Source organism: Manis javanica, chromosome 9 (genome assembly GCF_040802235.1).
Source record: "Manis javanica isolate MJ-LG chromosome 9, MJ_LKY, whole genome shotgun sequence".
Classification (NCBI taxonomy): domain Eukaryota; kingdom Metazoa; phylum Chordata; class Mammalia; order Pholidota; family Manidae; genus Manis; species Manis javanica.
In genome coordinates this window covers 51,053,520-51,080,263 of record NC_133164.1, presented here as the reverse complement: position 1 = coordinate 51,080,263, position 26,744 = coordinate 51,053,520, and positions in this window count along the sequence as shown.

Sequence of the window (26,744 nt, the reverse complement as noted above, 5' to 3'; positions counted from 1 at the left end):
AGTGGGAACTATTTTGCTTCTTTAAGATTACACATATTCTCTGATTGTTTCTTTGGCAATTTAATTCTTTGAGGGATATCACATATAACCCCAATATCCAATTTTGTATGTGTGTGTTTCTGGCCTCCATGCACTACTTAGTCTTTAACTTATCATCAGCATATCAGTGGCCATGTATCAGTGATTTGACCAGCTAAGTATTGTTAATTTTTATGAAATGGCAATGTGCAGAGGATAGATTTTATGATACATTTATGATAAAGTTAATACATTTGAAGATGGATCAACCATATGATTTTGAGTATAAGTTCAGTGAAATATTTAACATAATTCTATCTAGTTTTTCTCAGGGCTGGAATATGTAAATACTGAAGGATTGACCACTATATCTCAATCTCAAATGGAAATCCTAAGACACAATCTTGGTAGAAAAGTATAAATCAAAATTGTTCTTTGTGTTGAAATGCAGTAGTTGTGCAAATTTCAACAAACTTTATACATCTTAGTCCCATTAAATAAAATAATGTATGATATAATACACTGTTTAGCATGAGGTAGATAATCAATAAATATTAATGCCTCATAACATTATAGTCAAAGTGTACAATACACAATGAGGGTATCAACAACACCAAGAACCAAGAAAATCACAAATTGGCAAAGACAATAAATGAATGCTAACAGATATTGGAATTATCTCACAAAGATTTTAAAGCAGCCATCATAAAAATGCTTCGATAGCTTATTATAAATTCTCTTGAAACAACTGAAAAAAAGAATCTCAGCAAAAAGATTGAAGGTATAAAGAAAATCCAGATGGAAATTGTAAAATTAAAAAATACAATGACAGAAGTAAAGCTACTGTACTGGATGGGCCCTAGAGCAGAGTGGAGATGACAGAGGAGAGAATCGTCCTTCAGGACAGATGAATAGAAGTCACTAACTGAAAAACAGAGAGAAAAACAAACTAGGAAAAAAAAAAGAACAGTTCTCAGGGGCCTGTGGGAAAATAACAAAATAGCCATCATTTGTATCATTGAAGTCCCATGAGGGGAGGAAGAGCATAGACTGAAGGAATATTTGAAGAAGTAATTACTGAAAACATCCCCAGTTTTTTGAAAGACACATTCAAGAACTAGACAAACCCCAAATGGGATAAACCTAAAGAAATCCATTTTATGATACATAATAAATAAATTTCTTGAAACTAAAAACAAAAAAAATGTCTTGAAAGAAGCCAGATAGAAATAACACATTACCTGTAGGGTGACATTAATTGGAATTACAGTATATTTCTCATCTGAAACCATGGAAAACAGAGCAGTGGCACAATCATTTTTTTAAGTAAAAAAAGAAAAGAACTATCAACTGTAAATAAAGCCCACATTCTGCAAAACCAACCTCCAGGAATGAAGGGAAAATGAAGATATTCTCAGATGAATGAAAATAAAATAACTTGTTGCTAGTAGATCTATCCTTAAAGATTGGAAAGGAAATGATAAAACAAAGTATCTTGTAAATAGTACAGGACCAACAGAAAAAGCAAAAATATGAATACACACAAAAGCATATTTTATTAATCATATAATGGGGTATTTTATAAGTCATGGCTTTTATAATTCATATTTGATGATTTAAAAAATCATACCACCTGATATTCAAGACAGTGATGATTAAGAGTAGGTAAGGTAAAGAGACCTAAGTGGAAGTGAGGTTTCCACACTTTCTTCAAAATGGTAAAATGTTGAATACTGTGATAAGTTACTTATGTATATTTTAATACTAAAGCAACCACTAAAATAATACAAAGAAATGCACTAAGAAAATATTACAACTAAATACAGGTGAATCCCCCCCGAATTTCAAGTAACTCACAGGAAGGCAAGAAAAAAAGGAAAATAACAAAAACCAGAGTAAACAAAGAAAAAATTAATGGTCATCTTAAATGTAAATAGTCAGAATACACCAACCAAAAGAAAGATAAGCAGAGTGTATAAAAAAATAACCCAATCACATACTGTTTATAAACTCATTTCAAATCCATTTAACTAGGTTAAAAGAAAAGGGTGGAAAAAGATATATTATGCAAATATTAATTTTTAAAAACTATGAGTGGCTGTATCAATATCAGAAATTGTAGAATTCAGAGCAAAGGAAATTACTAAAGTAGAGTGGAGATGACAGAGACATTACATAATAAAAATATCAGTAATGATCTTGAGATCAGATAATGGTTTTAAATGTGTATGTACCAAACAACAGAGCCTTAAAATACATGAAGGAAAATGATAGAGCTAAAAGGAAAAATAGGCAGATCCGTAATTATCACTGGGGAATTCAACATGACCTCTTAAACTGACAGAATTACTAGGCAGAAACTCAACGAGGGCATAGATCTGAACAACACAAGCAGCCAAGGAGTGATATACCACTCTACCCAATAACAACAGAATACACATTCTTTTCACTTTCCCATGGAGCATTCATCAAGATAAACTATATCCTGTACCATAAAATGAACCCTAACAAACATAAAATAATTGAAATTATACAGAGTGTATCTTTTGATTCCATATTGGAATCAAACTAGAAATTAGTAATAGAATGACAATAAGGAATTCTCTAAGCACAGAGAATTTAAAACAATTTAAAATAATCCATGAATCAAAGAGAAATCTCTAAGGATATTTAAAAACGGAATTGACTGAAAATGAAAATACAATACACCAAATATGCTGGATGCAGCAAAGCATTGTTGAGGGTGAAATTTGTAGCAAGAAATGCTGATATTAGACATGACAAAAGTTCTCAAGTCAATAATCTAATTTCCTACCTTAAGACACTAGAAAAAGAAGAGGAAAATAAACCCCAATAAGAAAAAGATGGAAATAATATAGAGATTAGGGCAGTAGTTAATAAAATTGAAAATAAGAAAACAATAGAGAAAATGAAATAAAAGGGTAGTTCTTTTTTAAAACCAATAAAATTGATAAACTTTTAATGAGACTGATAAAAAATTAAAAGAACATTACCAATATAAGTCAGGAAAAATAGAATGTCACTACATATCTGACAGCCTCTAGATAATATGGGAATCTACACAAAACATTGTATTCATAAATGTGACAATGTAGAAGTAATGGACCCCCTTTCAAAAACCACAAACTACCAAACTCAACCAAGATGAAATAGATCACCTCAATAACTCTATAACCAATAAAGAAGTTGAATTAATTTAAACAGCTCTCCAAAAAAGAAATTTCAGTCCCAGATGGTTTTATTGGAGAATTCTATTGAATGTTTAAAGAGGAATTACCACCAGTTTTACACAATCTCTTCCAGAAGAGGAGAGAATGCTTTGCAATTCATTTTGTGAGGCCAGCATCACTTTGATATCAAAACCAGAAAAAAACTGGTACAAAAAAGAAATATCTCTCATGAACATAGATGAAAAGATCCTAAATAAACTATTAACAAAGTGAATACAACAATATATAAAAAGAATTATGTACTATGACCAACTGGGATTTATTTCAGGTATGCAAGGCTGGTCAAATTTTGAAAAATCAATCAATGTAACAAACCGGATCAGCAGTCTGAAAGAAGAAAAAGCATATGTTTATATCATTTGATGCAGAAAAAGCATTTGATAAATTCTAACACCCATTCATGATTTAAAAAAAACTCAGTTCTCTGCAGTGATGGCATGGAAATGGCAGAGTGGGGAGATGTAAGAATCAGTCCTTCCACTGATGTAACCAATAACCTTACAAAAACTGACAGAATCAACTTTTTTTGGAGCTGTGGAATCTAATCAAAATCTTACAGCAAGTAGGAAAGTGCTTAATGAAGAAAGGGACTGTTAAATTTTCAGTAAGAAAACATTGTGTTCTTGCTTACCCAACCTATTATCCCCATACCCCAGGTAAGTGGTAGCTATGAGGATGGCAGCCTGAAATCTGGTGCATATTACTAATGCTATGGGGACAATATGGACCTTGCTCTAAAAAAATTATAGATATCATTTTGTCTGCCTGATGATCTGCATAGAGGCTGACCTATGTTTTACCCCCACTGGTCTGGCACAGCTATCCAGGAGTTATATGATAAAAGCATTTAAGGGCATATGTTGCTCATAGCTAACTGCGTCAAGAGATGGCAGAGATAGCAAAGCTTGGGAAGATGGGAGGCTTTGGAGACAGATTCTTGGTGGAATATGGGCTTTGAAGTGCTCCTACATATACCAGGGAATACAGAGTTCAGTACACATGCCCAGGGCAGAAACTTGCCTAGGAAAATTTGACATGAACAATTGCTTGCACTTCTGGCTGATTTTTGAGCTCTGCATAAACAGGTGGTGAAGGCTAAAGCCAAGTTGGAAGCAACCCAGTTCATTGTTGAAGGAATGCCCCAGGTTAGAATTAATCTGCAAAGACCTGGTGAGTATTGTTTTTCTTTCTTTAGCATCAGGTTAGGAAATCACTATCATCAACAAAATCTCTGTCAGGCCTCTTGGCTCACTGCTGAGATAACAGAACAGAGACTTCAGTGACCACACATAGCAACCTATCTTTGCATAGATAATTTGGAAAAGTCAGTAAACAAGAAGACGACTTCAAGTCTCAACAATCAACTATAGAAAACTATGGGAAAGAGGAAGATTATGATTTCCAGAGTTATCACATTATAACATTCAAAATGTTTAGTTTTCAACAAAAAAAGTACAAAGCATGCAAAGAAACAGGGCATTATCATTCATTTGCATGAAAAAAAAGAAATTGACATAAATTGCACCTGAGGAAACCTAGACATTGGATATAATGGACAAACTTTACATCAACTGTCTTAAATAAGAATTAATGGAAACCATGGACAAAGATAAAGGAAACCAAGAAAACAACATATGAGCAAAATGACAGTATCAATAAAGATATAGAAATTACAAAATGGAGCAAAATACAAAAGTGAAATAATTGAAATAGAAAAGCCACTAGAGGGTTTCAGCAGCAGATTTGAGAAGGCAGAAGAAAAAAATCAGTGAACTTGAAGACAGGATTATTGGAAAAATCCATTCTGAAGAGAAGGGAGAGAAAAGAACAATTAAAAGAACCCAAGGGATCTCAGGCTTTGGAATCAAGGTAATATTGGTTTTATAAAATGAGTTTGGAAGAAAAGTCTTCAGTTTGTGGAACAGTTTGAGAACGATGTGTGTGAATTTTTTAAATGTTTGGTAGAATTCACCCGTGAATTTATTTGGTCCTGAAATGTTCTGTGTTGAGTGGTGTTAATCCACTCTTCCAACATCAAATGCAATGGTGTGTTTTTTCCTATGTAAACAAAAAAACAAACAGATGTAATATATTATACACAGCAGTAATAGTAGTATTTCTTCATTCAGGTTTCCAGACCTGATTCCAATGTGTGTTAAGTATGTGGGAGGGAGTCTTCTCACACAAAGTAACACTAAACAATTCTCAAACGTCTGCAGGGTGTCTGAGAACTCTACTCAATTCTGATGGCATCTGCCTGGAGACAGCAACAGATTCCCCAGGTTAAGGGTTCCATACTACAAGACTGCCCTCCTTCCCCTACTCCAGATGCCATTCACAAGCCCCAGGCAGTTACTTGTGCTTCTGACCAACCTGCTACTGATTGTAAGTGCCCACTACCACCCCTTAGGTTCAATTAATTTGCTAAAGTAGCTCAAAGAACTCAGGAAAACATTTAACAATTACCAGTTTAATAAAGGATATCATAAAGGATACAAGTTAAGAGCCAGATTAAGAGTTTCCTACTGCAAGGTCCCAAATAAAGGAGCTTCTGCCCTTGTGGAGTTTGGGGCCTGGCTCAGTGGCACATGGAGGTGTTCTGCTTCCCTAAGCATAGAAGCTATCTCTGACTGAGAAGCGGGATCCAACTACGCAGAGCAGAGCAGAGAGAGAGCAATAAACTCTTCTCAGGGGCTTTAATGAGAGCTTCATTGCACAGTCATGATTGACTAAATTTTTGTCCATTGGCTGATTCAACCTCCAGTCCCCACCCTGGGGTCAGTGTCCAAAAGTCACTCATTAACATGACAAAACACCCATTTCACCTTTAAGACTCTGAAGTGTTTTCAGGAAATGTGGATGAAGACCAAATATACCTGGGAAATATATAGTTGGTCCAACTATATATTTGAATGACCAACTATATATTTCTTAAAACTCATTGTATTGCAGGTGGTTTTTGATTATTCATTTGATTACTGCTAATCAATCTCATTACTCAATATTGATCTGTTCATATTTTCTATTTCTTCCTGATTCAGTCTTGGTACGTTTGTACATTTCTAGGAATTTACCCATTTCCTCTAGGTTGTCCAATTTGATGGAGTATAATTGTTCATAGTAGTCTCTTACAATCCTATACATTTCTTAGTCTCAGTTGTAATGTCTGCTCTTTCATTTCCAATCTTATTTATTTTTGAGTCTTCTTTTTTCTTAATTAGTCGAGCTGGTTTTGTCAATTTTGTTTATCATTTTGCAAAAGCAGATTTTAGTTTCATTGTTCTTTTCTCTGTTCATTGGTCTCTCTTTCATTTATTTCTGCTCTCATAATTGTTATTTCCTTCCTTCTGCTAACTTTGGATTTAGTTTGTTCCTCTTTTTCTAGTTCCTTGACATGTGAAGTTACATAGTATTAGAGGTATTACTATTTTCTTAATATATGCATTTGACACTATAAACATCCCTTTTAGAGCTGTTCTTGTATCATCTCATAGAATCTGGTATGTTGTGTTTCACTTCTTTTGAGATTTAAAAAATTTCCCTTTTAAATTTTTTCTTTGACCCATTGGTTGTTCAGGAATGTTATTAGTTTCCAATTACTTGAAAAGTTCAGCTTTCCTTTTGTTGCTTTATTTCTAATTCCATGCCATTGTGGTAAGAAAAGGTACTTGGTGTGATTTCAGTCTTCTTAAATGTGTTAATCTTGTTTTGTGGCCTATCATGTGACCTATCCTGGAGAATGTTCTATGTATGCTTGAGAAGAATGTACATTCTGCTACCTGGATAGAATGTTATATAAATGTGTTATATCTATTTGGTTTAAACTATGGTTAAAGTGCAATGTTTCCTTTCTGATTTTCTATCTGAATGATATATCCATTGCTGAAACTGTAGTATTAAAATCCCATACTAATATTGCACTGTAGTCTAATTTTCCCTTCATATCTGCTAGTATTTGCTTAATATATTTAGGTGCCTCTCTGTTGGGTACATATATTTTAAATGTAATATCCTCTTGATGAATTGACTCCTTTGTCATTATTTTAAGACCTTCTTTGTCTCTTTTTACCATTTTTGGCTTAAGGCTTATTCTTGTCTAATATAAGTACAGTTATCCCTTGTCTCTTTTGGTTTACACTTGCATAGAATATCTTTTTCCATCTATTCACCTTAAATCTATATGTGTCACTAAATCTGAAGTGGGTCTCTTCTAGGCAACATATAGTTAGTTCTTGTTTTTTTTATCGAAACAATAACTGTTTTTTGATTGGTGAATTCAATCCATTATATTTAGAGTAAACATTTAATATGTAAGGCTCATTAATGCCATCTTATTAATTGCTTTCTCACTGTTTTGCAGTTCATTGTTTCTCCCTCTTTGTTGCTAGGTTTTGCTTTTGGTTATTAAGAGGCTTACATAAAACAGATAAAACAGTTCATTTTAGGCTGAAAGAAATTTAACTTCAATCACATACAAAAGCTCCACCCTTTTCCCCCTTTTATATTTTTGATGTTATAATTTACCTCTTTTTAAATTGTGTATTCATTAACAAATTTTAATAGATATAGTATTTTCTTACTTTGTTCCTTTAGCCTTTATACTACAGTTAAGGGGTTAACACACCATCGTATTACAGAATTAGAGCTTTTAAAATCTGACTGTGCATTCACCTTTTCCAGAGTGTTGGGTACTTACATATGGTTTCATGTCACTATTTAGCATCTATTTATTTCAGCATGAAGAACTCCTTTCAGCATTTCCTGCAAGGCAAGACTGGTGGTGATGAACTCTCTCAGCTTTTGTATGTCTAGGAAAGTCTATTTCTCTTTCATAATTTTGCTGGCCAGGGTATTCTTAGCTGGCAGTATTTTTCTTCTAAGACTTTGAATACAACATTCCACTCTCTCCCAACTGTGGAGTTTCTACAGAGAAATTTTTTTATTAACTAACGGGGTTCATAAATAGTTATAATCCTCTAGCTTCTTTTAGGATTGCATTTATCCTTGATTGGGGACAGTTGCATTATAATGTGTCTTAGAAAATATTGTTTTGCATTTACACAATAGTGTGATCTATTGTCTTCATGAACCTAGACATACAGTTCTTTCCACAGAACTGGGAAGTTCTCAACTTTTATATCTTCAAACTTTTCTGCCCCTTCTCCATATTATCCTTCTGGAACCCTGATTATTCTAATATTTGCACTCTTGAATGGAGTCTCATTTATCACATAGGCTTTCTTTGTTCTTGTTGGTTTCCTTTTTCTATTATTTATTCTTTGTTTTCCACAAATCAGCTTATTCCAAAGCTCCTATTCTCTAGATCATTTATTCTGTCTTCCATTTGGTCTACTCTTCTGTAAATGCTCTCTATTGCATTTTTCATTTTACTCACTGATGGGATTTCAACTCCAGGATTTGATTGGTTCTTTTTTTCTTATCTCTTTGTTAAATATCTCATTTCATCCATGTATTATTTTACTCATTTCATTGAATTGTCTGTTTTCTTGTATCTTGTTGAGTTTCCTCAAAACAGCTATTTTGAATTATTTACCAAGTAGATCACCAAATTCTGTGTCTTTAAATTTAGCTATTGGAGAATTGTTTGTTTGTTTGTTTATATTTTGGTATCATTAATGTACAATTACATGAGCAACATTATGGTTACTAGACTTCCCCCGTTATCAAGTCCCCACTACATACCCCATTACAGTCACTGTCCATCAGTGTAGTAAGATGCCGTAGAATCACCAGTTGTCTTCTCTGTGTTGTACTGCCTTCCCTGTGCCCCCCCCACAACAGTATGTGTGCTAATCGTAATATGTCTTTTTCCCCCTTATGCCTCCCTTCCCACCCGTCCTCCCCAGTCCCTTTCCCTTTGGCAATCGTTAGTCCATTCTTGGGTTCTGTGAGTCTGCTGCTGTTTTGTTCCTTCAGTTTTTTCTTTGTTCTTATACTCCATTTTAGATGAGTGAAAACATTTGATACTTGTCTTTCTCTGCCTGGCTTATTTCACTGAGCATAATACCCACTAGCTCCATCCATGTTGTTGCAAATGGTAGGATTTGTTTTCTTCTTATGGCTGAATAATACTCCATTGTGCATATGTACCACCTCTACTTTATTCATTCATCTACTGATGGACACTTAGGTTGTTTCCATTTCTTGGCTATTGTAAATAGTTCTATGATAAACATAGGGGTGCATATGTCTTTTTCAAACTGTGATGCTGCATTCTTAGGGTAAATTCCTAGGAGTGGAATTGCTGAGTCAAATAATATTTCTATTTTGAGTTTTTTGAGGAACCTCCATACTGCTTTCCACAATGGTTGACTAATTTATATTCCCCCTAGTAGTGTAGGAGGGTTCCCCTTTCTGCACAACCTCACCAACATTTGTTGTTGTTTGTCTTTTGCATAGTAGCCATCCTTACTGGTGTGAGGTGATATCTCATTGTGGTTTTAATTTGCACTTCTCTGATGACTAGTGATGTGGAGCATCTTTTCATGTGTCTGTTGGCCATCTGAATTTCTTCTTTGGAGAACTGTTCAGTTCCTCTGCCCATTTTTTAATTGGATTATTTGCTTTTTGTTCATTGAGGTGCATGAGCTCTTTATATATTTTGGATGCCAACCCTTTATCGGATCTGTCATTTATGAATATATTCTCCCATACTGTAGTATACCTTTTTTCTTCTATTGGTGGTGTCCTCTGCTGTACAGAAGCTTTTCAGCTTGATATAGTCCAACTTGTTCATTGTTCCTTTTGTTTCCCTTGCCTGGAGAGATATGTTCATGAAGAAGTCACTCATGTTTATGTCCAAGAGATTTTTGCCTTTGTTTTTTCCTAAGAGTTTTATGGTTTCATGACTTACAATCAGGTCTTTGATCCATTTTGAATTTACTTTTGTGTATGGGGTTAGACAAATATCCAGTTTCATTCTCTCACATGTGGCTGTCCAGTTTTGCCAGCACCAGCTGTTGAAGAGGCTGTCATTTCCCCATTGTATGTCCATGGTTCCTTTATTGTATATTAATTGACCATATATGTTTGTGTTAATATCTGGACTCTCTATTCTGTTCCACTAGTCTGTGGGTCTGTTCTTGTGCCAGTAACAAATTGTCTTGATTACTGTGGCTTTGTAGTACAGCTTGAAGTTGGGAAGTGAGATCCCCCCTGTTTTATTCTTCCTTCTCAGGATTGCCTCGGCTATTCGGGGTCTTTTGTGGTTCCATATGAATTTTAGAACTATTTGTTCCAGTTCATTGAAGAATGCTGTTGGTATTTTGATAGGGATTGCATTGAATCTGTAGATTGCTTTAGGCAAGATGGCCATTTTGACAATATTAATTCTTCCTACCCAAGAGCATGGGATGAATTTCCTTTTGTTAGTATCCTCTTTAATTTCTCTTCAGAGTGTCTTGTAGTCTTCAGGGTATAGGTCTTTCACTTATTTGGTTAGGTTTATTCCTAGGTATTTTATTCTTTTTGATGCAATTGTGAATGAAATTGTCTTCCTGATTTCTCTTTCTGCTAGTTCATCATTAGTGTATAGGAATGCATCAGCTTTCTGTGTATTAATTTTGTATCCTGCAACTTTGCTGAATTCAGATATTAGATCTAGTAATTTTAGAGTGGAGTCTTTAGGGTTTTTTTTATGTACAATATAATGTGTGGATAAAATGAGATTTCCTGTGGCCAGGATTCTCACCTGGCCCTGGTTGACTTGCTCACTGCACACCTGTGGGCTATACATGGCTGTTGACTATGAGAAGAGCTCTGCCCAGTGCTCTGGGCACAACATGTTGGCAGGGCTGCAAGGCTGCAGGAGAGCAGAGCAGAGGTTGGAGTGGTGGTAGCACCAAGGACAAGAGGCCTGAAGGATGGCTGTGCAGAGCAGCTGTGAAGAGAGAGGGCCCCAGAGGATAGCTATGAGAACAGAGGGGCCCAGAGAATGGCTGTGCAGACAGAGAGGCTCAGAGGCAGAGACTGGCTTGCTGCATGCAGGCTCACTCTGAGTGAATGGGATTCTAGTGACTGATGTGCCACCTGGAAATAAAGTTGGGTGTAACCCTTTCACCCCAAGAATGTTTTGCTGTCAGTTTCTTTGGTCACACTGAATCCATAGCAAACTTGCCCAGGTCTGAAACCCATTGGCAAGACAACTGGCATAGTCAGCAGGATTAACTGTTGACCAAGGAAAAAGACAAGCTGCCCCTGTGGGAATGGTGCTTCAGCAGGCTGCCCCTGTGACTGGAGAGACAGTGGATTGTCCCCCAGTGGGTATGTTGTCTGAGGTGGCTTGCCTCCTAGAGGACTGGGCCCTACCCCAGAACTGGAGCCAAGTGGAGGTGACATCTGAGGCTGTAGGGGTAGCCCTTGGTATAGTTAGGAGATCCTTTGAGAAGCAGAGTGCCCATGAGGCAGCAGGAACTGTGGGTTGGCTGCTTCTCAAAGTCTTAAAAAGGTGTACAGAGGAGACCCAAGAAATGGTGGCAGGAGAATGTGAGCTGCAAACTTCTGTGGATTCCCTGAGGAAGGAGATGGCATTGATGTGAGAGGAGGCAGCATGAGAGCACCAGCAGCAAGGTGCCATTGGAGACGAGATGGCAGCACTGCCAGTTGTTCTGAAGGAGGAAGAGGCCATCAAGGAAAAAGACGAACACCTGAGGGAAGCACAGGTGGAGGTGGCATGAGAACATCAGCTGTGAAGCATTGAGCTGAAGGTAAGAGACCTTCTGAAGACTAAGCTGGCATTGCTGTGAGGCACTGTAGCAGAGGAGGCACTCGGGGGAGGGGAGAGAAAGGTGCCATCAGCCCCAGAAACGGAGGAGCTAGGGAAGGATGAAGGGGTGGTGCCAGAGGCACTGGCGCCTCCTGTATTGAAAGCATGCCCAGTGGTTGTAAAGAAAATAAAGGCCCAGCAGCTGAAAGTTCCCCAAGGAGAGGAGCAGCCCCCTCCCCAGGTCATGGAGCACTCTGTGGTCCACCCTTATACTCAGGCTTAGCCGGTAGCTGTGGGACTTTGGGGTAAATGGAATTGTTCTGTCAGGATCAGAGATGGGAAAGTTGTCTTCCCTGACAGTGCAGTCCGCCTTGAGGCAGCGATTACAATGCGAGGTAATAAATACAGTAGCTGTAGCAAAGAGAACCCGGAAAGAAATAAGACCTGTTACTCACAGGAGGAATTTGAGGGGCCTCATGAGGGTTATGAGAACCCAAATGTGGGATGATTTGATATGGGCAGGAGTAGATGGAAAGAAATTAGACGGGACTCCAAATAGGATCTTCAGTTGGAGCTGTGGCAACAACTGAAACCAGAGCAGCAGTTCCAGCCATTAAGACCAAAGAGACAGAGGTCAGAGACAGAGCCACGAGTCCAGCCTGTGTGTCTGTTTGCAGGACTTTTTGCTGGAGAGGCTGGAGAACAATGTTCCAGCTTCCCTGCACAGGGACCATTGCAGAGGACTAAGGGCACATAGATTGAGAGGAGAGAATCCTGGAGGGGTGGAGTGTGGATAAAATGAGAGTTCCTGTGGCCAGGATTCTCACCTGGCTGTGGTTGACTAGCTCACTGCACACCTGTGGGCAATACATGGCTGTTGACTCTGAAAAAAGAGCTCCGCGCAGTGCTCTGGGCATGACACAGTGGTAGGGCTGCAAGGCTGCAGGAAAACAGAGCAGAGGCTGGAGTGGTGGCAGCACCAAGGACAGAGGCCCGGAGGACAGCTGTGCAGGATGGCTGTGCAGACAGAGAGGCCCAGAGGCAGAGACTGGCTTGCTGCATGCAGACTTGCTCTGAGTGAACGGGATTTTAGTGACTGACCTGCCACCTGGAAATAAAGTTGGGTGTAACCCTTTCACCCCAGGAACATTTTGCTGTCATTTTCTTTGGTCACACTGAATCCATAGCGAAATTGCCCAGGACTGAAACCCATTGACAAGACACATGCCATCTGCAAATAGTAACAGTTTGATTTCTTCCTTACCAGTCTGGATGCCTTTTATTTCTTTGTTTTGTCTGATTGTTTTTTTTTTTGACACATTGTTTTGATTCTTCATGTTCCTTGTAGTTTTTATTTCTGCTTTCCCATTTCAAGCATGAGCAAACTCCCCAAATCTTCACTAGTTGGCCTCAGGTGGTATATACTGTTTGTGGGTCCTGTTACCTCTGGGTTTTTATTTGACCTTGTATGGATACACCTGCTCCACATTTCTTGTTCTTTATGGCAGAGTTCTTAAGCTTTTATATCTTTACTTTTTACAACTCACTAATCTGGCTGCTGGAAACCTCTCTTTTGTTTTCCAGAAGGTGGAGCTACAGCTGAAGTTTGTTGTTTCTCCTTTGCCCACAGACCCCATCTATTTTTCTGAGAGCTCTCCTTTTACTAGATGGAGCTTGCTCTCATGGCTGCATCGGGAGCACAGACAAGGTGCCAGTCACAAGCTGGGGCAATGTGGGTTTACATGCAGGTTGTTGGTGGTACCCAGTGGTGATCCTTGGGTGAAGTACTCTTAGAGGCTTGCAGGTGGAACTCATGTAATCCTGAATGCAGTCAGCAGGAGTTGTGTGCCTTTAATGTCTTTTGGATATTCTTATCTGTTCCTGATGTCCCTCTCCCTACTCTTCACGGTCCTGCCTCAGGATTCTGGGTGCCGCTGGAGAGAAATGGATTTCTCCAGCAGTGTCCCGCCAGCTGGGGAAGCTGAGTACTCACTCACCACTCTCTCTTTCTCCCAGGGAATAGGTCCCTGCTCCCTACAGTGTCACCTTAGGGAGTGAGTATTGGCACTGGCAAAGTTCCTCTTTCTGTCTCCAATGCATCAAAACTCATATTCTTTGTTGTTCCAACAGTGTGCTAGAATCTTCCCCTGTGAGGGTGTGGCTTCTACAAAGTCTCTATCATCTGTGGTGTTCTGTTCGAGTCAGTACTCTAGTCAGGTTTCCAGTCACAGTCTAGAAGGTTCGAGGCAAGTCTGCTGACTCTCGCTGTTTCTGCAGCCCACACTGAGGGCTGTCTGCCTATTATCAGATGCACAAATGGGTGAGAGTCCTCCAAAATCTGTTGGTATGCAGTGCTGGATTCCTAGCTCCCACAGAGGTACTTCTGTTTATGGATGAATGTCTAATTAGTTGTTTAAAAGGGGGACAAATAAGGGTATCTTACACTGCCATGATGCTGACGTTAATACTCCCTATAGAAATTTTAGGATTGGTTTGTCATTGCCCACAAAATAACTTGCTGGAATATTACTTGGAATTGCTTGAATCTACAGATCAAGTTGGGAAGAAGACTGTTACTTTTACTTTAAAAGAATATTTACCAGTTTGAAGAGTTTGAGTCACTCAATCACAGTGAACAACAACTCCAGGGTACAGATTGTAAGGTTCTTTGGGAGTTGACTGAGTTCTATTCAGTATAAATTATATACTAATATTTAAAATATTGACTTAGGTCTACTTCTCTGATTAGCTTTGAAGTCTTGTTTTTCTTTGGCTTAACTGAAAGAGCATGAACAGATGGTCTAATAAGAGTAGTGTATGTATGTATTTATGGAAATGTATGTATGTATTTATGATAAAATGTAGTCCTTACCTTCAGGAGCTTCCAATTGAGTTCCTATAAAATAGCTATACAACAATGGGGCATGATGTATATAGTAATTGTTCTGAGGAATGTTTTGAGTAAGACTTTTATTATTTTAGACATTTTCCAGAGAGGAAATATGTGCCAGAGAAAACTAGCTGAAACTATTTTAAGCCCAGTGGAATTATTTGGATTAGAGATATTTTTACCAACTTTTTATTTTGAAAAATTTCAAACATGAAGTTTAAACAATACTTCAGGGAACATTACATATGCCACACATGTGGTTTCCCTCTCCTCTGCTTAATGTGCAGGGGTCACCCCACAAGTTCTTAAGTCTTTTTCTGAAGAAATGGTTCCACATATAACTCTAAACCCAGTGTGATACAGGATCTTCCTATGTCACTATCTTGAACAGGAGCCTCTATCATTTCTTGTGGTTCTTCTCTCTGCTTACATTACCCATTAGTTTTTGCCTATTGTCTACTATATTCTTAGAGCACTTAGCATATTATACATAGTTATTTTTAAATCCCTAGTATGATACTTTCAACACACCTGCCATGCCTGGTATGATGCTTGCTTTGTCTCTTTAAATTGTGTTTTTTACTTGTTACTTTTTTCTTGATTGCTAGACATGAAGTACTGGCTAAAAGAAACTTCTGTAAGTAGACCTGTAGTAATGATGGTAAGGTGTGGGGGAGGGACATTCCCTACAGTTCGATTATTCTGTGATTAGGTTTCAGTCTTCTAGTGAGCCTATGCCTCTGAACTCTTGAGCTTTACATTTCTTCTTGTTTTATGTGAAGCAGGAATTGTCTTGCATTTTTAAATTGTGAAACAAAGTATGTGTTGCACCCCTGGTAGTTGTGTAGCAGTATTGGGGGTAAGGACACAAGATAAGGTCCCTTCTGCTTGGATTTGGTCTTTTCCAAAATATTAAATGTATATCAAAATATACATATCTTTTCTAGAATATTAAATCTCCAATTTGAAGATCATGTAAGAGCTGTGTTGGGAAAGGAAATCTGACCTGTTGAGGGTAGAACTGGGATAGAGTGGGCAGAAGTTAGGTATTTCCCTGCTCCCACGTGGAAGGCTAGAGCTGAGTGGAGTTTGGCATTTTTCTTCCCTTGAGTAAATTAGGCTTTGAAAAGACCACAGTAGGTTAGGCTCTCGTTAACTAGTTTCTCCTGAGGGCGGTCCCTGTTAAGAAGCGATGTCAAGAACAGGGCCAGAAGAGGTAAGGAATTGTCATTGGCCTGCCAGTATTATTTCTTAAGTAAATAACTAATGTTGCCTGAAAAATGAGGATTCAAGAATCACCAGAGCTAAGTGAAAAACTTTTGGCTTGTTTTAGTTCCTCAGAGAGTTTGGTTAGTTTGAATTTAAGAGCATTGCTGTCCTGTTTGATTATTCCAGACAATTGAGGATGGTAAAGATAGTGAAATTTTTATAATACTGTAAGTGCTTGTTGAATAGCCTGAATAACCTTACCATCAAAGTGAATTCCTCTGTTGCTAGAGAGGAATGAAGGGATTCCCAAGTAGAGAAAATTCTTCCTGGTAGCAGCTTAGCTCCAGCTGTGTAGCCTGTTTGCAGAGAAGATCTTCTAATCACCCTGAAAACAAGGATATACATGTCCTTCCTTTTTGTGTATAAAAAGGGAAAAGGGTAATGAATAATCGGAGAGTCCAAAATTGGGAGAAGAGGATGGGGTGAGGTTCAGGTTTTGAAATGAAAACAGAAGAAGAGTCCCCATTAGGGGCATAGCATAGAAGAGACAGGAAACAGTGAAAAAGCTAGGGACCCACTTCCAGCAATTATCCAACTATCCCTAGAAACCCTGAGTTGTCTTCTGGCCTCAGGGAAAGGGGAATTGATGGCAGTGTTCATATACTTAGGGGTCAGAGTCTTCTCTTTAGGGGAGATAGCATGTCCCAGATAATGTTCTTGAGGGGGCTGATTAATTGCATTTTATTCTTAAAAATGTTGTCTGTTATGGGCAAAAGCTTGGAGTAAGTGAGATTTCAAACCAGGTGAGCTGAGAATGTCATCTGCATGCTGGATAAGGGGAGAGTTGCAGGGAAAGGTTAGATTTCTCAGGTTTGTGTTTAGGGTCCTAGAGAAATAAGTAGGGGCCACAATAACCCCTGAGGCGTGGCAGTACATGGGTAGTCTTGATTTTTCCATGTGGGAGCAAAGAGGATATTGTCAGTCAGGGTGAAGGGCTGTACTCAGAAGAACATGGCAGAACCTGAGTTGATGACTGTTAAGTAAGGGGTGTTGGATGCACTATAGGCCAGAGTGGCATTGGGTTCAGAACTAGAGGAAATAGGGGTGTAACATTGCTCACAATTGTTGGACTTGCTGGTATCTGTTGCCATTAAGATTCTTCACTGGGGAGACCAGAGTATTACAGGATGTGTCAATAAGACCTTGAATAATAAGATGACAATTTTGGAGGGCTTCTAGTTTTAAGTATGTTGTGGTAATCTTGGGAGTGGCACAGAAGGGCTGCTTGTATTTCAAAAGGTTCAGCCTCCCAGAGTTAGTCTATCTCAGTGGAGTGAGCAACCCAAAGGGAGTCAGGTATTTCAGTCACCACAGTTTGTACTTCAGTGTTTGGGATTTGGGGCAGGTGCAAGAAGAGACTGTAGTCAGCAGAGTCATGAAAAGGCAAAGTTACACAGGTTGCAGGGTCAGGGACTTCAAGTGTGAGGCGCGTGGGAGAGAAAAGAATTCTGATATTCCAGAAAGCTCTGCTGCATGGTGAGAGGTCCTAGCAAGGCAGGAAGAGGTGTAGACAAAGGCACATCATGTAATGGGTCATCAAATCCCACTGCAGGTATGGCATGTACTCCTGTGGAGGATCGTGGGAAAATATAAGGTGTTTATTAGTTTTATTGGGGCTGACGTGCTCCTTTGTTATATACCACACACTGGGTGGGTTACACAAAAACAATTTACCATTTCATACTTGTGGAGGCAGAAGTCCAAGTTCAAAAAGACTTATTTTTCTAGAGTTAATGGTGGTAAAGATAGTGAAATTTTTGTTAACAGCATAAGTACTTGTTGAATATCCTTAATAACTTTACAACTCAAGTGATTCATCTATCACTAGAGAGGAACAAAGAGATTCCCAAGTAAGCTGTGGACAAAAGGGGAGGGTTTCTTGGAAGAAAGTCATTGAGGAGATGGATTTTCGGACTCTTGTTCTCTTTTTCATTTTGAGGCCAGACAATACCAAGTCCAAGATCCCTTTTCTCTGTGATATTGCAGTTGTCTCTGTGGGAGTCCGGGAGGGAGAAGGTCTCTTTGGCTTGTTTCCTTCAAATTAAGTTGTGAAGTCAAGTTTGCAGCATGTTAATTTGGCCTTTTGATGAGTCCTCTTGATACTGAGCTAGTGTATTTCAGAGAAAGATCACTTCATTAATTTGCCACCTTAATGAAGCTAGTGACCAAGGTGGAGAGGGCTCTGTTGTTCAGGGTGCGACCAGAGGAGTCCTTCCGAATGCTTTCTGAACTATACCTCTAGTTCGTGACAGATTCAGCTCTCTGTTTCCTGCAGTCTTCTTTCTTTGACTAATCAGTTTTTAAAGGAAGATAGAGGTAATGGATTCTAAAAGTCCAAATTTTCCCTTGTGGTTCTACCTGTATGTAAGCTGTGGAGATGTTCTTATTTCTCTGAAGGTCCCCTGGAACAGTGGTCCATTTGGCTTTTCCAACAATAAAGTAGTGATGCCAAGGTTCTTGCTTGCGGAGTTGAAGAATGAACTTAGCAAACACTCAAGGTATGAGAGCCAGGGAGAGGCTTTTATTTAGAGATACAGTGAGAGGACAGAGCTCCTGGCTCGCACCAGGAGGGGACAAGACAGCCTGTAGTTGTGTGTTGTCTAGGGTTTTTATAGGCAGTTGAGGATTTTTGGGAACATGATAAAAAGTTTAGGGGTATGGACTTGAATATTTAGAATTAACTTAACACAAGGAACTTCCTGCTCTGATTTTTCCCTGAGATACCGATGTCTTGGACTGGGAGCATATCAAACAGATGGCCTGCCCAGCACCCAAGGTGGGCTGAGGTATTGTCTATTTGCTAAAGAGTAAAAATCTTACTTCTTAACTTCCTGGGTATTAAAATGCAATCTTATCTTTAAGGTGGAATCCTTCCTGCCTTTTACTATATTGTTTATGGCTGGGCCTGCATGCTAAATTAGTTGCCCAGTTTGCATATCACCTCATCAGGTCTGAAGGAGGAAAGACAGCCCATAGGCCTGGGCCTTGTAGCATGCTAAAGTGAATCTTACATGTGATTACAAATGATTAGCGTAATAAAAACATGTGCTACTCTTCTTTATCTGGGGAATATTAACTGATCTCACTGAAGAATGACTCTAGAGCTTAATCTTTAACAGAGTTTTGGTAGGGGGTTTCCTTGCATGTAGTTACACTGCTCTGACTGTAAATATCCTGCCTTCCTTTTTCAGGAAGCCCTCACCCTACTCTGACTATACCCACGGTCCCTGTCTCAGTAGCATCTCTGGGACCCACTGGTAGTTGCAGAAGTTGATATAAATCATGGATCCCAGAAAAATATGCCCCCAGAGTCAGTCTGAGTTGATTACTAGATTCTTCCTTATTCTTCTGGGGGTACAGAAACACTTCAACAACATGTAAATCTGGGCAAGATCAAGGATTAAAGAAAACTTATTCAGGTGGTACTCAGGTCATTAGCCCTTCTTCACAGGTGGGGAAGGACCAGTAATAAGGGTTAGAATTGGAAGCTGGGGGGAAAAGTAGTTTAATGGAGGAAGGGAAGGGTTGTTAAAAAACAATTCAACCTGGTAAATTTGAATATCTAAATAGCTTTGTTAAATGATCATGAATTGGGCAACATCCCATCTAGCAAGCAGAGAAGTGCTCAGAGGTCTTGTACAAAATGGGTTTTTCTTTTTTTTTCTTTTTTTAAATTTTGTTGTCATTAATCAACAATTACATGAAGAACATTATGTTTACTAGGGTCCCCCCTTCACCAAGTCCCTCCCACAAACCCCATTACAGTATTGTCCATCAGCCTAGTAAGATGCTATAGAATCACTACTTGTCTTCTCTGGGTTGCACAGCCCTCCCCATACCCCCCACCACCATTATACATGCTAATCATAATAGCCCCTTTCTTTTTCCCCACCCTTATCACTTCCTTCCCTCTCATTCTCCCCAGTCCCTTTCCCTTTGGTAACTGTTAGTCCATTCTTAGGTTCTGTGATTCTGCTGCTGTTTTGTTCCTTCTGTCTTTCTTTGTTCCTATACTCCACATATGAGTGAAATCATTTGGTGTTTGTCTTTCTCTGCCTGGCTTATTTACACCCTCTAGCTCCATTCATGTCGTTGCAAATGGTAGGATTTGTTTTCTTCTTATGGCTGAATAATATTCCATTGTGTATATGTACCACATCTTCTTTATCTATTCATCTACTGATGGACACTTAGGTTGCTTCCATTTCTTGGCTATTGTAAATAGTGGCTTTTAGATGTAGAGTTCTATAGAGGTCTATTAGGTCCATCTGTTCTAGTGTGTTGTTCAGGGCCTCTGTGTCCTTACTTATTTTCTGTCCAGTGGATCTATCCTTTGGAGTGAGTGATGTGTTGAAGTCTCCTAAAATGAATGCATTCCATTCTCTTTCCTCTTTTAGTTCTGTTATTATTTGTTTCACATATGTTGGTGCTCCTGTGTTGGGTGCATATATATTTATAATGGTTATATCCTCTTGTTGGACTGAGCCCTTAATCATTATGTAATGTCCTTCTTTATCTTTTGTTACTTTCTTTGTTTTGAGATCTATTTTGTCTGATACTACTGCAACACCTGCTTTTTTCTCCCTGTTGTTTGCATGAAATATCTTTTTCCATCCCTTGGCTTTTAGTCTGTGCATGTCTTTGGGTTTGAGGTGAGTCTCTTGTGAGGAGCATATAGATGGGTCTTGCTTTTTTATCCATTTTATATTACTCTGTGTCTTTTGATTGGTGCATTCAGTCCATTTACATTTAGAGTGATTTTTGAAAGATATGTACTTATTGCCATTGCAGGCTTTAGATTCATGGTTACCAAAGGTTCAAGGTTATCTTCTTTAGTATCTTACTGTCTAACTTAACTCACTTATTGAGCTATTTTAAACACTGTCTGGTGATTCTTTATTTTTCTCCCTTCTCATTCCTCCTCCTCCATTCTTTATATGTTAGTTGTTTTATTCTATGCTCTTTTGTGTTTCCTTTAACTGCTTTTATGTGTAGTTGATTTTATTTTTTGCCTTCAGTTAGTATTTGGTTGGTCTGCTTTCTTTGCTGTGATTTTATTTTCTCTGGTGACATCTATTTAGTCTTAGGAGTGCTCCCATCTAGAGCAGTCCCTCTAAAATACCCTGTAGAGGTGGTTTGTGGGAGGTAAATTCCCTCAACTTTTGCTTGTCTGGGAATTGTTTAATTCCTCCTTTATATTTAAATGATAATCGTGCTGGATACAGTATTATTGGTCCAAGGCCCTTCTCTTTCATTGCATTAAATATATCATGCCATTCTCTTCTGGCCTGTAAGGTTTCTGTTGAGAAGTCTGATGATAGCCTGATGGGTTTTCCTTTGTAGGTGACCTTTTTCCTCTCTCTGGCTGCCTTTAATACTCTGTGCCTGTCCTTGATCTTTGCCATTTTAATTATTATGTGTCTTGGTGTTGTCCTCCTTGGGTCTCTTCTGTTGGGGGTTCTGTGTATTTCCATGGTCTGATCGATTATTTCCTTCCCCAGTTTGGGGAAGTTTTCAGCAGTTATTTCTTCAAAGACACTTTCTATCCCTTTTTCTCTCTCTTCTTCTTCTGGTACCCCTATAATGCAGATATTGTTCCTTTTGGATTAGTCACACAGTTCTCTTAATATTGTTTCATTCCTGGAGATCCTTTTATCTCTCTCTGTGTCAGCTTCTATGCATTCCTGTTCTCTGGTTTCTATTCCATCAATGGCCTCTTGCATCTTATCCATTCTGCTTATAAATCCTCCCAGAGATAGTTTCATTTCTGTAATCTCCTTCCAGACTTCATCCCTTAGCTCTTGCATATTTCTCTGCAGCTCCATCAGCATGGTTATGAGCTTTATTTTTAATTCTTTTTCAGGGAGATTGGTTAGGTCTAGCTCCTTCTCAGGGTTTGCCTGTGTGATCTTGGTCTGTATCAAAGTCTTCTGCCTTTTCATGGCAATAGAGGTATTTGTGGGGAGCTGGTGGTGTGTTGGCTAAGAGAATGTCCCTTCTTGCTGGTTTGTGGCCTTCCTCTCTTGGGAGAATGGCGACCCCTAGCAGCTTGTGCTGGGTAGCCTCATGCAGACAGGGTTTCTAATTCTTGCCCAGCTTGCTGTGGGTGTGGCCTGCCTTGGGCTGCTGCTGTGATATGGCAGTGCTGCGTCAGAGGGGGAACAGGTGGGAGGCTGTTTATCTCCGTGAGGGGCCTCCGTGCTGCACTGCCACCCAGGGGGTTAGGACACCCAGAGTTCCCCGGGATTCCCAGTTGCTGGGCTGAGTGTCCCAGGATGCTTCCACCCAGCTGTGGGGTCCCTGTCCCTTTAAGACTTTTAAAAAGCACTCGCTTTTCTTTGTCCCTGGGGGCGCCGGCTGCAGGGACCTGCTCACAGGTCTTACTGTCCTGTTTCCCTAGTTTCCAGCACCCCATGCATGCACTCTGTCTGTGCTCTGGTGTGGATGTCTAGGGCTGGGTGTTTAGCAGTCCTGGGCTCCCTCTCCCTCCCCACTCTGACTCCTCTCCTCCCACCAGGAGCCAGGGGGAGGGGCGCTCGGGTCCCATGTGGCTGGGCTTGTACCTTACCCCCTTCGCGAGGTGCTGGGTTCTCGCAGGTGTGGATGTGGTCTGGATGTTGTCCTGTGTCTTCTGGTCTCTCTTTTAGGAATAGTTGTATTTGTTGTGTTTTCAAAAATATATATGGTTTTTAGGGAGGAGATTTCTGCTGCTCTACTCATGCCACCATCTTGGTTCTACAAAATGGGGTTTTTAATAGACAGGAGGGTGGGGCAAAAAGTTATTAGCAAAAGAAGAGATTAGGGATTGTTTCAAGTAAGTTCACCTTCCCTTAGGAAGAGAGCAGGGGGGTCTTATGCAGATGACCTCAGGAGGAAGTGTTGCAACCTGATTGGTTTAAAATTCCACCTGGGGAGGCTGTAACTGAAATTAGGTTGGACATTCAGCCCCAGTTTGGTGACTTGGCCTAGGAGAAATGATCTGATGTTGGGCCTGCATTTTTTCTTTTAACAGAGTACAGAGGAGGAATAGACACTGAAGGAAGAAAAAAAGACTCCACAAAAAAGGAGGAATGGTAGGTAGGAGAAAGGGCTGGGTTGGTCACATTGTTGTCTGGCACCCAGTGTGGGGAGATCTCCCTGTGTGTTTGGTTAGACAGCCCAGACAGAGTTCTTGACTCTGATCAAAATAGAATTTGTGAACAGGTTTGTCTTGCCAATGGTTTTCAGCCCTGGGCAAGTTCGCTATGGATTCTGTATGACCAAAGAAAATGACAGTAAAATGTTCTTGAGGAGAAAGGGTTATACCCAAATTTATTTCCAGGTGGCAGGTCAGTCACTAGAATCCCATTCACTCAGAGTGAGCCTGCATACAGCAAGCCAGTCTCTGCCTCTGGGCCCCTCTATCTGCACAGCCATCCTCTGGTGCTCTCTGCACAGTCGTCCCATACAGCCATCCTCTGGGCCTCTCTGCACAGTTGTCCCGAACAACCATCCTCTGGGCCTCTGTCCTTGGCGCTGCCACCACTCCAGCCTCTGCTATGCTCTCCTGCAGCCTTGCAGCCAGGCCACTGTGTTGTGCCCAGAGTACTGGGTGGAGCTCTTCATAAAGAGTCAACAGCCATGTATTGCTCACAGGTGTGCAGTGAGCTAGTCAGCCAGGGCCAGGTGAGAATCCTGGCCACAGGAACTCTCATTTTATCGACAAGGCTGCATGAGGGTAAGAAAGGAAGGAATTCATTAAAGTCAGAGTAGTAGTGAATGGCAGCAGTGGTGCAGGCAGTAGAGAGCAGGGAAGAGCAGAGGGAGGAAAGGATATTCCATGGAACACCTGCTGGAGTAGGGCAAATCCCTTGCTAACTCCTGGAGGTAGGGTCACCTGGCATCCAGGGTCTGCTTGACCTACATGGCATGGGACATAAGCCCCTACCACCCTAGGATCTGGGGAGGCTCAGAGCACTGGATGGAGTGAGATTATGTTCTGGGAATTTCCCAAAGCAAAGAAAGGAGATTTTCAGGCAGGCTACTAGAGAGCATGGTTGTACAGCGGCAGACTTGTCCAAGTTACCAGGCAACAGGAACTCGCAAAGCCATATCAGAGATCTCAGTAGCCCTTCCCTACTTGTCTGAAGTAAAAGAGAGAGAGAGACTTGTGCTTAAGTCTAGAAAATTGAGTGAAGTAGTGAAGTAACAAAGACAGCACTAGGAAAAGGGGTCTCTTATTAACCTCCTGACAGGCTTGGAAGAGTGTGGAGACAAAACACAAGCTGAATAGCAGGAATATTTTGTTTAAAGCAAAGTACACATTCAAAGAAAGGGGAGTATGGGCAGCCTCAGAAGAGAGGTGCCCTTAAAGGCTTAGGATTCAGGTTTTTAAAGATTTCAAGAATGGGGTAAAGGGCTGACATGTGGTCTCATGATGTCTATCTCCAGTGGTAGAGACATTAACATGATCAGTCCTCTAGCTATTCTATAAGATGTACTTAACACAAGGAATGTATTGGTCCTATTCTTCTCCATGATAATGGATACCATCAAGCAGTGGACACGCCATTTAGGCCTGCTCGCCCTGCCTTAGGATAGGATCCGTTGTTGGCTAATCACGATAAAGTATTTGTTAGGAATCTTACCTCCTAACTCCCTGGTTTTTAAAATTTTGATTTTGGTTTGATTTTGAATATCTAAATGGTTTTATTAAATGATCATGAATTGGGCAACATTCCATATAGCATACATCCCATCATAGCTACATTATGGAGTCTTAGCCATAAGATGGAGTCCCTCCTGTTCTTACTGTATTAACTATTTATTTCTCAGTGTTTTTCATCATAGGCAGGAAAAATTAATCATGAGGCTTATCCCATAACCCTGCTCTACTTCAACATGGTAAGTTCTGAGTGAAGACAGGGTTGTGAGATTGTGGACTGAAGGTGAAAGAAACAGTCTTGAGGAGAGACTGTGGTCTGAAGGACAATGGAGACATTTTCTTATTGCCTCCTTATACCAAGCAAAATAAGCTGACCATTGGTTAGAAGAGGTCTTAGAGCCCCAGGATTCAAGGGCACCTTATAGATAAACAGGTAGACAGGCTTATGGAGATTCCAATTGACCCAAAAGCACCACAGAAGTTGTAAGTTATTGTCAGTATAATCCTGCCATTTCTGAAGGGTAATGATCTGAATTTTCACCTTAGCAGTGAAGCAAATAACCGGTGGGCATTTGGAAGGGCATTGAGAAGTGGGTTGAGCCTTTCCCATAATACTAAGGTCAAACAATAGCTAGCAACAAAGCCAAACCAAGAGATGGATCAAAGAACCAACCTTCAAATCCTTATTCTGCTACCATGGCAAGTGTCTGGAGTGCATGGATCAGGAACTGGACTGATCATGAGACCCCAAAATTCCTAGAGAAGCAAAACATGGGCTTATAACACCTCAGTACCTGAGTGGAGGAGATGGGGGCCCAGAGGTAGGCTTCTAGTCTATTCTAGAAACATCATCAAATTATCAAAAACAAAAAAAAATCAACAAGTAAGGTAATTGATTTTATTCAGACTATTACAATATGGAGAGCAGCTCAAATCCAAAGACAAGGTGGGTTTGCCTGAGGAGTTAGATTTATAGAGAGGAGTTAGACAAGTTATAGGTGGAGTGGTTTACAGTTAGGATTGTATTTGTAACCAGGGGAAGTCTCAATCAGTCAGCTGAATAGGAGATGTTTGTCTCTGCCTAGGTAGTTTAGGCTGGCTTCTAATCTCAGTTAATCATGCATGAGACAAAGGACTGGAAGTTAGAGACCTTTTGTCTGGCCTTGTTGGCAGGTTCAGGCAACTATGGAAAGGTCTGTGTTTAACTTTCTCACAGGTAAAGAAGGGGGCATCTATGAGTCTTAATGTAGCTATGAGAGAGTGGGCAGTGAGTCTTATGTAAGACATATAGGAAAAGGTAGTTTTTTGAGGTAAGCTATTTTCAAACACAAAAGGTTGGGGAGATTTCAGGGAAGGAAAAAAAGGTTGAAGGGATGTCTTAATTTTCACTGTTTTCCTGGGCACAGGGATTATGTAAAGTTCAACACTGTTAGTTTCAAGGTTATTTTTTTCCCATTATTATCCAGTTGTCTTGGTAGCTATCAGTGAAGACTTCCTTTTCCCCACTGAATTTGTTGCCACCAATGCTATGTTTCTACAATTAAAACTTCAACAATTCCTCAGTTCCATTAGTCACATTTCAATTATTTAAAAGCCACATGTGGCTCATGTCTGCCATACTGAATAGTGCAGGTATAGAACATGTTCATCACAAAATTCTATTGAATAATACTGCTGTAGGCCTTACAACACAGTGTCTAATATTTTGTGTTTTATAAAAAGTGATGTCAAACAAATAACACTGTTAAGGGCATATGTGAAGAAATTAGAACTCAATGATGGAGCACAATTTGTTGTGAGCATTTTCTACTGAGACAGTGTTGAAAATACAAATATAAAACACTTTTGTAAAGCATAGACCGTGGAGACTAATTCAAGAGATATTTGCTTGTGTATAATGCTCAGCTCTAAGGATCCTGAGCAGTACAAGGTCTCTTTGTTAAAATA